Source organism: Coffea arabica, chromosome 7e, assembly GCF_036785885.1.
Source record: "Coffea arabica cultivar ET-39 chromosome 7e, Coffea Arabica ET-39 HiFi, whole genome shotgun sequence".
Taxonomy (NCBI): Eukaryota; Viridiplantae; Streptophyta; class Magnoliopsida; order Gentianales; family Rubiaceae; genus Coffea; species Coffea arabica.
In genome coordinates, this window is record NC_092323.1 from 44343352 (window position 1) to 44354765 (window position 11414).

Below are 11414 nucleotides of genomic sequence, written 5' to 3' on the forward strand. Positions count from 1 at the left end.
CAATCTAGTACTACTCACGAGTACCCTTAGTCTCGAACCCTGTAAAAGAAAACCACAACGTGGGATGAGCTACACAGCCCAGTGAGGTTCCAAGACACTCTAATAGTTCAAATAAATCTTGTAAGTTGGGCATATCATATGCATGGTTCAAGGTTACACAATGGCATGTTATCATGAGGTGATAATCATTGTACGGTTAATTTGAGACATGTATCATGGTACGAGACATTTATCATGAGACAGTTATCATGGTTCAAGACATTGGCATGTATAGTTCACGAGTGATTGGAGCTTAGTACCGGTGCGAGTAATTAAGCATGTTACAAGTATGGAGCATTAACATGAAACAGGTATCATGATATGAGTACATTAAACAGGTAACAGGTATGGAGCATATCGCAGGCATGTCTCAGGATTTCATGTTGACATTTTAGCATGAAACAATTATCATGATACAAGGTAAACATATACTGTAGGATACGGTGTTCCAGTGGAACTCTGTCGATCATCTGCACCTTATGACTTCCGGATTCCCTCGGTTTGACTGGCCATCACCTTATCCCTCCAGTGGTAATACTCGAGTATACCGAAACGGTGTCCCAAGGTTCCAACCTACCCGACCGAACCCAGTCCTGGCTCGAGTAGGTCAGTAACCATGAGCAGGGCCCAGTTCAGCTTAGAGCTTACAACATGCACAGGTAACCAAGTAATTCGACAAAAGGGTAAAATTCATCATTTGGGTAGGTCGAGTGAGATAAAGTACACACTCGCCTAACAATGATGGACAGTTTCATATAACATGTGATTCATGATCATCAAATAATCAAGTGGATACTTAGCACGTAAGCACGTAAGAAATACAAGTGAATTTCATGGGAGCATGTAATTCACGGATATCGAATAGTCATGTAGATTGGAAATCATGTGAGCAAATAGTCAAGTAATCAGGTAGTAATGTCGGTTGGTAAACGGTTCACGGTTCACGGTTAACGGTTAACGGTTGAGTAGTGACGGTCAATTGACAGGCATTTGTCATATGAATAGGCCATCATTGGCCGTTATCCCATTTTTACCATGTGAGCGTCGAGAAGATTCATTCCAACGACGTATGCAACCATAGTATACCAAGTCATGTTATTGGAGCACTTCCAAGCATGAGTTATTCATTTCAAAAGAGAACGAGTGCGATAAAATACACACTCGACTCCATTTTTCAAAACCAAGTAGGCTAAGCAAGCAATCTAACAAGTTAAACATGTATCGAGTTCATATGGTCATTTGATATGGTTAATCATTTAACCAATTCATGTAAATATGCAATGCAAGTACACATTCCTTAAATAGGCATGAGTATGGTAAATACTTAACACATAGTACTTAACACTTAATAATCATGAAATAAGCATGTCCTAGACTTATTCAATTACGTATTCCTATATGGAACACTCACCTATTCAAAATAAGTGATTAAGTACTCAAACAAGCGTTTGGGCGTCCACTTCGAATTCCTCTTGAAGGTCTTCTTGAGCGCCTGAGCAATTAACCATCAACTATTATACACTATCACTTAGAACCCCTACTTATCAAAGAAGGTTGCACAATTTAAAGAGAATTCATGAATTGGGTCTTAATTATTCATAATCGAGACTCAAGAGTGAAGTTTTAAACTCTAAAGAGAAAGAGTAGTATTTTTCATGAAATCGAGTTCAAAATGTTCAATCGATATCGAGAAAAGAAGGCAAGTTTCAAAAATCTTATTTTCTAAGAAATTGACAAATTTCAGCTTTGGGTATCGATTTTAGAAAAAATCATATCTTGCATTATATAGATTCAAAATTGAAAAACTTAATACCATTGGAAACCTCTTCAAAAGTACTAAAAGTTCTTAGAATATACTTTTCCATGATTCCAAATGGATGACATTCAAAAGTTGGCTCAAAGTTATTGCTTTAGAATACCAAGACAGTTTCAAGATTGGTTTTTGGGCAACTTTGAAAATTTGGTAAAATTCACACGTTGTAAATCAGCCTTCAAAATTTGTAACTCAATTAGAGTTACAATCAAAGTTTAAAACAAAATAAGCAAAGCAAGAATCGGAGTTTTGAGCACCAAGATATGGTAGCTCAAAGTTAGTGAAAATGTGAAACTGTTAAGTAAATTCCAGGTTTAATTCACAACTTTGGGACTTTGATTGAACACCGAGATGGACTCGGAATGGAACCAAAATCAGCAGTATAATACTACCATATAAGGACTATTTCTATGCCAAATTTCATGGATAAATAAGCATGGGAAGTTGATTAACCAAAACACCAAAGTTTCAAAAATTCCAAGGCAAATCTGCCTTGTGAGTTCCGTTTTCCGTTTTCAAAACATTTAGCTTATAAAGTACCTCAAACACGGTCCATCAGCATAGAAAATGTCTAAGAGGCATTCAAAACAAAATTTGTGGGTGACTAACACCAAGAATTTCAAGTACAAGTCCCAAACCAAGATTAGTTAAAGATCAGTCCAAAATGAAGAAATTCATAACTGAGTCAGTTTCAAACTTTGGTCACAACTCACTCAATTCAACTTGGAATTGAGCATGGTTGGTGGCGTTGGAAAATACATTCATAAAGCTGAATTTTATAAGAAGGAACCATTTTCAAATTCTATCCACAAACAGCTCGTTTTTGAGCATCAAGATACAAGTCCTGTCCTGTCTCCTGGAGAGAAACGAAACAGGACAGTGATTTTCAATCGAATGGTGTGATTCACTCAAGTGGAACTAGAACGTGAAATTGGTACCAATGGAAAGCTGGAAATGTCTAGTTTCCAATGCCACAAACGGTACTTGATTTCGACATCGGAGCAAAGAGTTATGGCCGATACAAAATGACTGCCTGGGCAATACGGGATTCATTTTCCAGTTTTGCTAACTTTGGAAATCAACTCATTTGACCAACCAAATCATGTTATTTTTCAATGAAATTTTGTACACAACCAATATAACATGTAAACAACGTAATCAAGCCATTAGAACGTCAAAATTTTGCACATGAGTGGTTGGACAAGGCAGGGGTAAAATCGGAAACTTTTGCTTCTTGCACCCAATGAAGTTTCTATTAATTACACACCATTAATCCATCATTTTAACCACTAAACCAACAATACATCCATCATCAATCATCAAATCAGCAACAACCCAAGAGTGGGAGTTCATAGAGCCCACTTTCACATTTTTCCAACAATATCAAGTCATCTACTTACATGCAAGTGCTTAAAGATGCATATCTACCACCATAAATCAAGTTTAAGGTGATGGATCATGTTATACCTTCTTAATGTACTAGATCAGAAATTTTGGCCCTCAAAATGCTCCAAGAAATCGTGATTTCCAGCACCCTTTTTGCAGCTCAAAATGGTGTCCAAGAGTGGATCTAAGTGTGTATGAAATTTGGTAGGATTTGGATGAAGATTGGTGAGATTTTTGTGAGAAGAAATTTTGAAACTTGGAGGTGGAGAGAGAGAGAGAAAGCTGGCCGGCTGTTTGGAGCTCAAGAGAGAGAGAGAGTGATCAGATTTTAGCTTCCAAGAGAAGATACTAACTTGTGGCCACAAATCACCCATTAGTCAACTCACATTAGGGTGCGTTTGGCGTGATTCGGGCTCGATTCCTCTTGCGTTTGTTTCACTAGTACACTAAACCTCTAATGCACTTATATTCATATAAATATTATTCACTCTTAATTATCCTAAAATAAGGGTCTAACGTTCCTCAATTTAAATCACGCGTGTGAAAACGCGTATCTCCAATTTAAGCGCGATAACGCGAAACTTCCGAGAAATTCTTATAACGATAGTACTAATAACTATAACTTGAGTATTTAAACATTAAAATACCTAATTTAGGTCCATTGTACATGTCTCTAATATTCCAAACTTATTGTACTCTCAATCGGTCAAGATTTCCAAAGACGTGTATACTATTTTCACTAACGAGCTCCCGAAAATTAATTTTTGAAACAAGTCACTTTAAAAATATAATGAAACTATATTTTCATGTAATTAGGTCTCAAGAGCTTAGAAAATAATATTCGGAATAAAAGACCAAATAAATAATTAAATAAATTAGAAAATAGGAGATTAAATATGTAAATTTTGCGAGTCCTCACAGAATGGCTGAGGAATTTATTGCTAGATATAGAGTTGTGGCCACAACCGATGTCAGCCATCTCTTTGCACTGCGATAGTGAAACAACTATGTCTAGGGCATTTAGCAAGATTTATAATGGTAAATCTAGACATATTGCTTTGAGACATGAATATGTAAGGCAATTAATTTCTGATGGAATTATAACAGTTGTCTATGTCAAGTCTGGTAATAATCTTGCTGATCCTTTAACTAAAGGACTCTCAAGAGATATGATCAAAAGCACTACCAGTGCTATGGGTCTGAGACCATTCTAAAATTGTCAGCAATGATAGTAACCTAACCTTTCCTATTGCTAGGCAATTCTAAAGGTTTAATAGGTAACAACAAATTATTGTTTGACAGTTAGCAAGTATCGGTAACTGGATAAGTACTTAAGAGAATGGGAGGTTGAATAATAATAATTATTCTTAATGAAGTACATGTGTTCGGTATAAGAACAAGGAAGTCTAATCAAAGACTTCAAAGTAGACTTCACCTATATGAACTCAAGAGGTGGTGCCGCTTCTATCAAAAGTTTGGTCTAAAACTTTTGTAATAGTTCGTGAATCAGGAAGTAGCACAAGGCCATAATACGGTGCTAAAGCTCACGGTGAACGTTTTACGAGAAATAAGTAAGATTTATGTGTATTGTTATTTCCGATCTTGTTATCTAGGAATTGTGGTTTAAAATTTATAATTACCATCAATTTCAACAAGGTTTTGAAATAATTATACTAATAATAGGTTTAAGTCGAAGGACACCTATTTTATGCATAAGTCTTAAACTGTTTTGAATTGATTCATCACTAACTAAGTGGGGGATTGTTGGAAATAGTTAGCGATGAATCCCACATCGAAAAGACACGAAGAATAGAAGAGGTTTATAATCAAGTGCACACCTATTCAAATCAATTTGGATAATAGGAAATTTTGGAGGGAAACTTCAAAATTTCACATGCATTTGTCATGTTGACTATTAAATTAAAATATAAATTTAATGGTCAAAAGATTGGCACTTGGGCACTTGGGGCTCTTGGGTCTTAGGAACAGAAATTAATTTTAATTAATTTCGTTTTAATGTTTCTTCCTAGCTAAACGGTTTCCTTTTAGGGGTATCATCTGATGATACAACACATACAACCGTTTACGTGTCCTTTCGTTTGAAAAGATACCTATTCATGAAGAAATACGTATCCAAAAGACATGACATTTCTTTTGGGGCATCTGAACGCTATAAATAATAACGTCCAGATAACAGAGGCCACACATTACTTTTACTTTTATTCTTCTTCTATTTTCGTTCAAAACAATATTCTCTAAATCATCTTGGGAGAGTTTCTGCATACTACTGTGTGGAAATTCTAATTGGCTTTGTTATTCCTAGAGGGAATTGCTGCAAACCCGGTAGTAGAATAGTGGGGGCAAATTTCCTTAAGGAAAGTGAATTTTCACGTCAAAGCCGTATTTTGTTGTTGTAGTTATTACCAATTTTCTAACAGATTCGATGAAGAAGGGTTAAGGCTTTTGCTCTAATTAAGAAACATACAAATCTCCTTGCAAACCTAAATAAGAAACCAGATCGTCTTTTTGATTTTCCTCATGAATGGATTAGATCTCTGTTTCATGGCTCTTTTTTCAAATGCAGTGGGAGGTTTGGTTGAGTGAGGAAGAGTGTAATGGTTAAGAGACTGATGATTCAAGCTAGGAAAAAACAGAAAGAACAGGAAGACAAAGAGATAGAGAGAAAGAGGGAGGGCAAGAGAGAATGAATTTGAAAGGGAGGCAGGGGAAATGTGTTCCAAAAGGATCAGAAATTCCCATCTCCGTTCATACATCAGTTTGGCCTATTAATAGAAGTTCCCTCCAAAACTAACTGTCTCTAACTAACTTCTACAAGTTGCTGCTACTGTAACAACTCTAACAGAATTTGGCATAACTATTAACAGAATTTGGCTAGCTATTTGTCTTATTTCCAGCGGAATCATTACAAAGAGTTTGGCTGCAACAGGGTTTCATTCTCTTTCTTTGGCTTTATGAACCAATCTTAACTCCAAAAATCCTCATAATTTGTTAATTACCAATGTTAATCTATGTTATCCTCTTTAACGAACGAAAATAGAAACAAACTAATGATAGTTGACTTTTTTTACCCTTTTCTATGTTTAAAAAGGATTAAAGGCTTTTACATAGAGGCACATGACTGCACATGCCATCATTTCATGAACTAATTGGATGAAATCCGTCAATTGCCCACTTTCACCCAAAATTGAATAGATTGGGGACCACATTTGCTTTGCAAAATAGATTAGGGACTAAATTTATGGATGAGTTATAGATTGGGGACCAAAACTACAATTTTGCCAAAGTAAAATAACAACATTCAAGTTGACTAGATATGTACCTAATGTTACAACTTACACTGGTAAATCATTGGGAGAAGTGGCGCATGGTTGGTGCCAAAATGATACCATATCCTCCAGTAAAACGGCACAAAAACAACTAGACTCATCAAAATTATAGGTACAAGACCCACAACAGCCCATTGAGCCATCTCATTGGGTAATTTTTCCTTAAAAATAAAGAAGTTGTATCGCGGGCAATGTACTTTATATTGCGTTTCAGTCTATGAATTTTCTTCCTTGTGGCCTTTTGAAATCAACCTAACAACTAAAAAGAATGAAATGCCTTTTAAATGGCTACCAAAGGAGGGGGAAGAAAAAATAAATACATAGATGCCTTTCATGCCCAAACCCAAGGATAATATCAAGGCCTCTTTTAGATTCCATGTTCCAGTTTCAAACTTTTAACCAATAATGAGTGAAGTTTTTTGCACATTATTTTTTCTTGTTTTTCAAATTGATAACATTATCAAACACTTTCAAAGTGTTTCTGTTTCTATCATGCAAAAGGAGTCTTTTTAGCAAATGCATCGCAACTTTTGACAGTTCCAAATGATGCTGGGATGTAATAGCCAATAATTGAGGGTGGCTTTCTTAAGTTTGATTCGTTTATGGATATGTGGCATTCAATTCCTATTAATTTATTGTATATTTGCCAATACATTTGAATCCAAAACCTCTATGTTCTAAAACTAGGTCAACATTAGTTGACTAATGCCAGGGTGTATTCATTATGGAGTTATGAGATTAAGGAACTTTTCTATAGCATTTTTTGTGTTAGTGATTTAGCACAAAAACATGGGGAGGTAATGTGATTACCCCAAAAGAGAAAGGTCAGGCTCCAAAATTTCAATTCTCGAATCTAAACCTATTGTAGAGCTCAAAACTAGGGTTGTTAATCAGGTTTTGTGAATCAGATTTTGACGAGCCCAAATTCACCTCACAAAGTTAATAAGAGTATTTGGGTTTCAGACTTTCGAACTTTAGGCCAAATTGAAAAGTTCAAACTCAACTCACATTTTTATAGAATTTCGAGCTCAAATCGAGTCAGTCCAAACGCATAATTAAATACATAATTATATATAATATATATTTAAGAATAACGAGTAATTATACATTGATATATAATTTAATTATATTTTATGTTATAATATATATAGTTAGAAATTATAAATATTACTTCCTCCGTCACATTGAAAGTGTGATACTTTTTATTTTGCAATATCCCAAAGCAATTGTCATGTTAGAAAAGTCAAATCACCTTTTAGTCTCTCTTTCTAATATAGTTATTATTTTTAATCATATGCATGTTACCATTCAAATTTAAAATTTGAATTTGTGAGGGTAAAATTGGAAAGAAAAGTACAAATATCACAATCAAAACACTATTTTTAAAAAGTTGGATTCCCCAAACATGACTAAATAAATAGGACGGAGGAAGTATATATATATACACACACACATACTTACCCATGGCCTGGGCTTAATCTGGTTTTAGTTTAAAAGATCCACATTCGGCTTACATTTAATTTGAGGCTAATATTCAGTCCAAATTTTGCAATTAGAGACTAGGTTAACTGGATTTATTCTGGGTGGAAAGGGTCAGGCTTGGGATGGCCCAGCCCAATTGATAATCCAACTCAAATCCGTGCTACTGAGTCCATTTCTAGTCAACAAAAACTCAAAACCCTCTAAAATCGTGGCCTCTATGCGTGATTCTAAATTCTTGCATTTCTAAACTTCTAATTTAGGTAATTTAGTACTTTGCTATACATTCCAATTAAATTCTCGCTTTTTATTTTACAATTATTTTTACTTTAATATGCATGCATTTTGTGCTAATTTTAGACTGTTAATTGAAAACGATTCTTGATTGGGTTGCGGTATAGGAGCGGATGGCGGTGGCATTGACGGCCAATGATGCGGATGACTGGACTTATAGAGGCAAAGGAGCTATGAATGTTGTCTTTGCTTATGCTGGCAACTCTCCCGAATTTGTGAGCTTTTCTTCTGAAGATTTTAATTCCTGCTTAATCAGTTTAAAATGAAAATTATGTAATTTTTCTAACTAAAAATTATGTGTTGGTGCTCTGGGCATAATTAAATGGAAGGATTTGCCAATGGTGCAAATTAGCTCCGGATAGCTGTTTTATTTTCTACCCTTGCATTATTTCAGAGGAAGTACTAGTAATTGGTTTCCTTTTACTGCTGATTAAAGTATTAAATTCCTTGCTTATTATTTTATGGTTAGTGAGGAATGAGTTTTACTTGGTTAAATGCTTTTCTATTCTGGTAAAAGCTATCAAATTGGGTGAATATCTGTGTTTGGAAACGCGCTTCGTCTGGGAATTGTGAGTGCAAAGAAAGGGAGAGACAGTTTGAAGGATTCACTTGGTTTTATACTTTACACATAGAAATTCAATATTCAAAAATTCCAAATGTCTAATTACCATTTTTCGATCTGTTTAATCTAGGTTGGAAGAGCGTTACCAATACTAAACTTTTCAACAAATGGAACTCATTTTGAGAATGGTCATTCAGGCTTAAGAAGCATGAATGTCTCATTTGGAAAGATACAACAGATCTTATATCAGCCCCTACAAGGGAAACTGCAGAGCAACTGTATGTGCAGCATGTAATATGCCCATTGTTAGGTTCGGCGCATGTTGATGCTGGGGTATGTTGAAATGACGCTTAGTTTCTACTTAAAACTCATTTGACATATGGGTCCTTTTGTGGCTAATGTTTTGTTCTATCATGACCGTAACAACCATTACCTCTGTCATACATTTGAGCATGGTTTATATTTACACCCACTAAACCTTGTACTGTACTTTGCGTTTTGTATCTTCCAACTTTGTAGATATGCATCCTTGTTTCCAAAGGATTCCTAGAGGCAATTGAGAATGAAGTTCTTAGTCAGCGTCCTTCTTGGCAGGTCAAAGATGCAAAGGTCAATCCCCTATGCGATTCTGTTCTGATGATATCTGATCATCCAGGTTTTCTGCATGGTAGTTAATGAATCTTGAAAAATTTGTTTAAAGTTCCCCTCTAATTTATAATCATATGTTTGTGATTGTGTTGTTCATTTTTTTTGGGGGGAGGGGGGGAGGTTTCCAGTGTTGGTGGGAAGGGGGGGTTCATGCAAACAACTTTTGATTCATGTACTGACACTCATTCATCATTCTAACAAACAAGAATTCCTCTCGTCTATTTTATCTAACAAACAAGAAGAACACTCAAAAGAGTGTAATGGAATTTTATTTTAGGAGGGTCATTGAAGAAATAATCTATTATTAAAAATCAAATTTTTGATGTAAACTTAGACAATGTCATGGGACTTGATAGCATGTCAATCAATTATTCGAGTGCATATCTTGGATTAACTTTATTAAGTATTTAGTTGTTTGCAAATTGTTCTTCTCTGGCCTATGTTTGAGTTGGATTGCTATGCCAACATGTTTGCTGATAAGGAATTGGCCTTTTGAATTGTGTTACTTCCTCTGTTATAATATACATTGATCTTCTCAGGTGCACTTAAAGAAGAATATAGCTTATGCATGGAGATCAAGGTGATTCAATATTTAAGTTTATGTTACGTTCTATTTCTTCGTGGTATTAGCTCTTCTTGGTGTCAAATGAAGTAATACATTTGTTTCTATAAAGCAGCCAAAATGTGGATTTCTTCCAACTTCAAAGTTTATTGCAGAAGAAAATGCAATGAAAAGGAGTGTCACTCGTTTGAAGATATATTAGGCTCTAAAATTACATGATAGGATGGTAAGCTTTTAATGATCTGGTATTTTAATCTCGAAATGAAGATGTGATGCATTAAAATATCTTAATTTAGTGTCATTGAGGGGTTGCCTTTCCGCCTCTTCTTGTTTCCTTTGGAGTGTCAACTTTTCTGCATGTTGTAGCAATAAGTCAACATAATTGTAGCCTATCTTTTTCCTCTTGCATATAGTGCATCAGCTATTAGAGATTAGCGAATATGACCGACTGGTTATGTTTCCTGGATCTAAAGAGAGAGTACACAAAGCGATCAAGGCCTTGTATAGCACTCCATGGAACAACTTGGGGTTTTCTTGAATGGTTCCCTTATATTTGGGGGCTTAGGTGGTGGAATTAAAAGTACTAATTGCATGGTAGGTCAAGATTTTGAAGATGCACTTAAGCATTTCATTATGGTTGACGATGGTATGCTCACAGAGAAATTGCTAGAGCTCATCGCTGAGGCACTTTTGAGATCAGGATTGCTGGATTGACTTCTTGAGGTCCAGAAACCTGACGTAATCGACATTGAAGGGGTCATTCATGCATATTATGACATCGTTTCTCAACCTTGTCTGGTATGTAGAGAGATTAATGGGGATGAATTTTCAAATAGATATTCAATGCCACTGGATGAAAGCTTGAAGATTGTTAAGAGACTATATAATTGCTGCAACTGCAAAAGATTTGAGCATGATGCTTAGTTTCTGTTGAAGATATGTGATCTGATATTATGGAAATATTTGCTATTGTAAATATTAGGAAAGATTTGATTATAGTATCATATGATTATAGTATCATATATTAATTAGGTATCATATGATTATAGTATCATATATTAATTAGGTAGTAGATTGATTTAGATTAGCATGATTTTAGGATCTGAATTAGTTTACACTTGTGTATATATATTTGTATATTGTGTAGTCCAAAGAGATGAAGAAGAGTATTTTCTCCCCTTTTTCTTAGTTTACATGGTATCAGAGCTTCAGGCTCTGTTATCAGTTTGTCTCTTGACGTGACCCTATTGAGTCACTTTTAGGTCTTTCTTGTGTCCCTATTGA

General features: G+C 35.2%; 1 pseudogene; it reads left to right on the forward strand.

Moving 5' to 3' along the window:
• Window positions 1-5607: 5607 nt before the first annotated feature.
• LOC113700893 (inositol-pentakisphosphate 2-kinase-like) lies at window positions 5608-11064 on the forward strand (annotated as a pseudogene).
• Window positions 11065-11414: the final 350 nt, after the last annotated feature.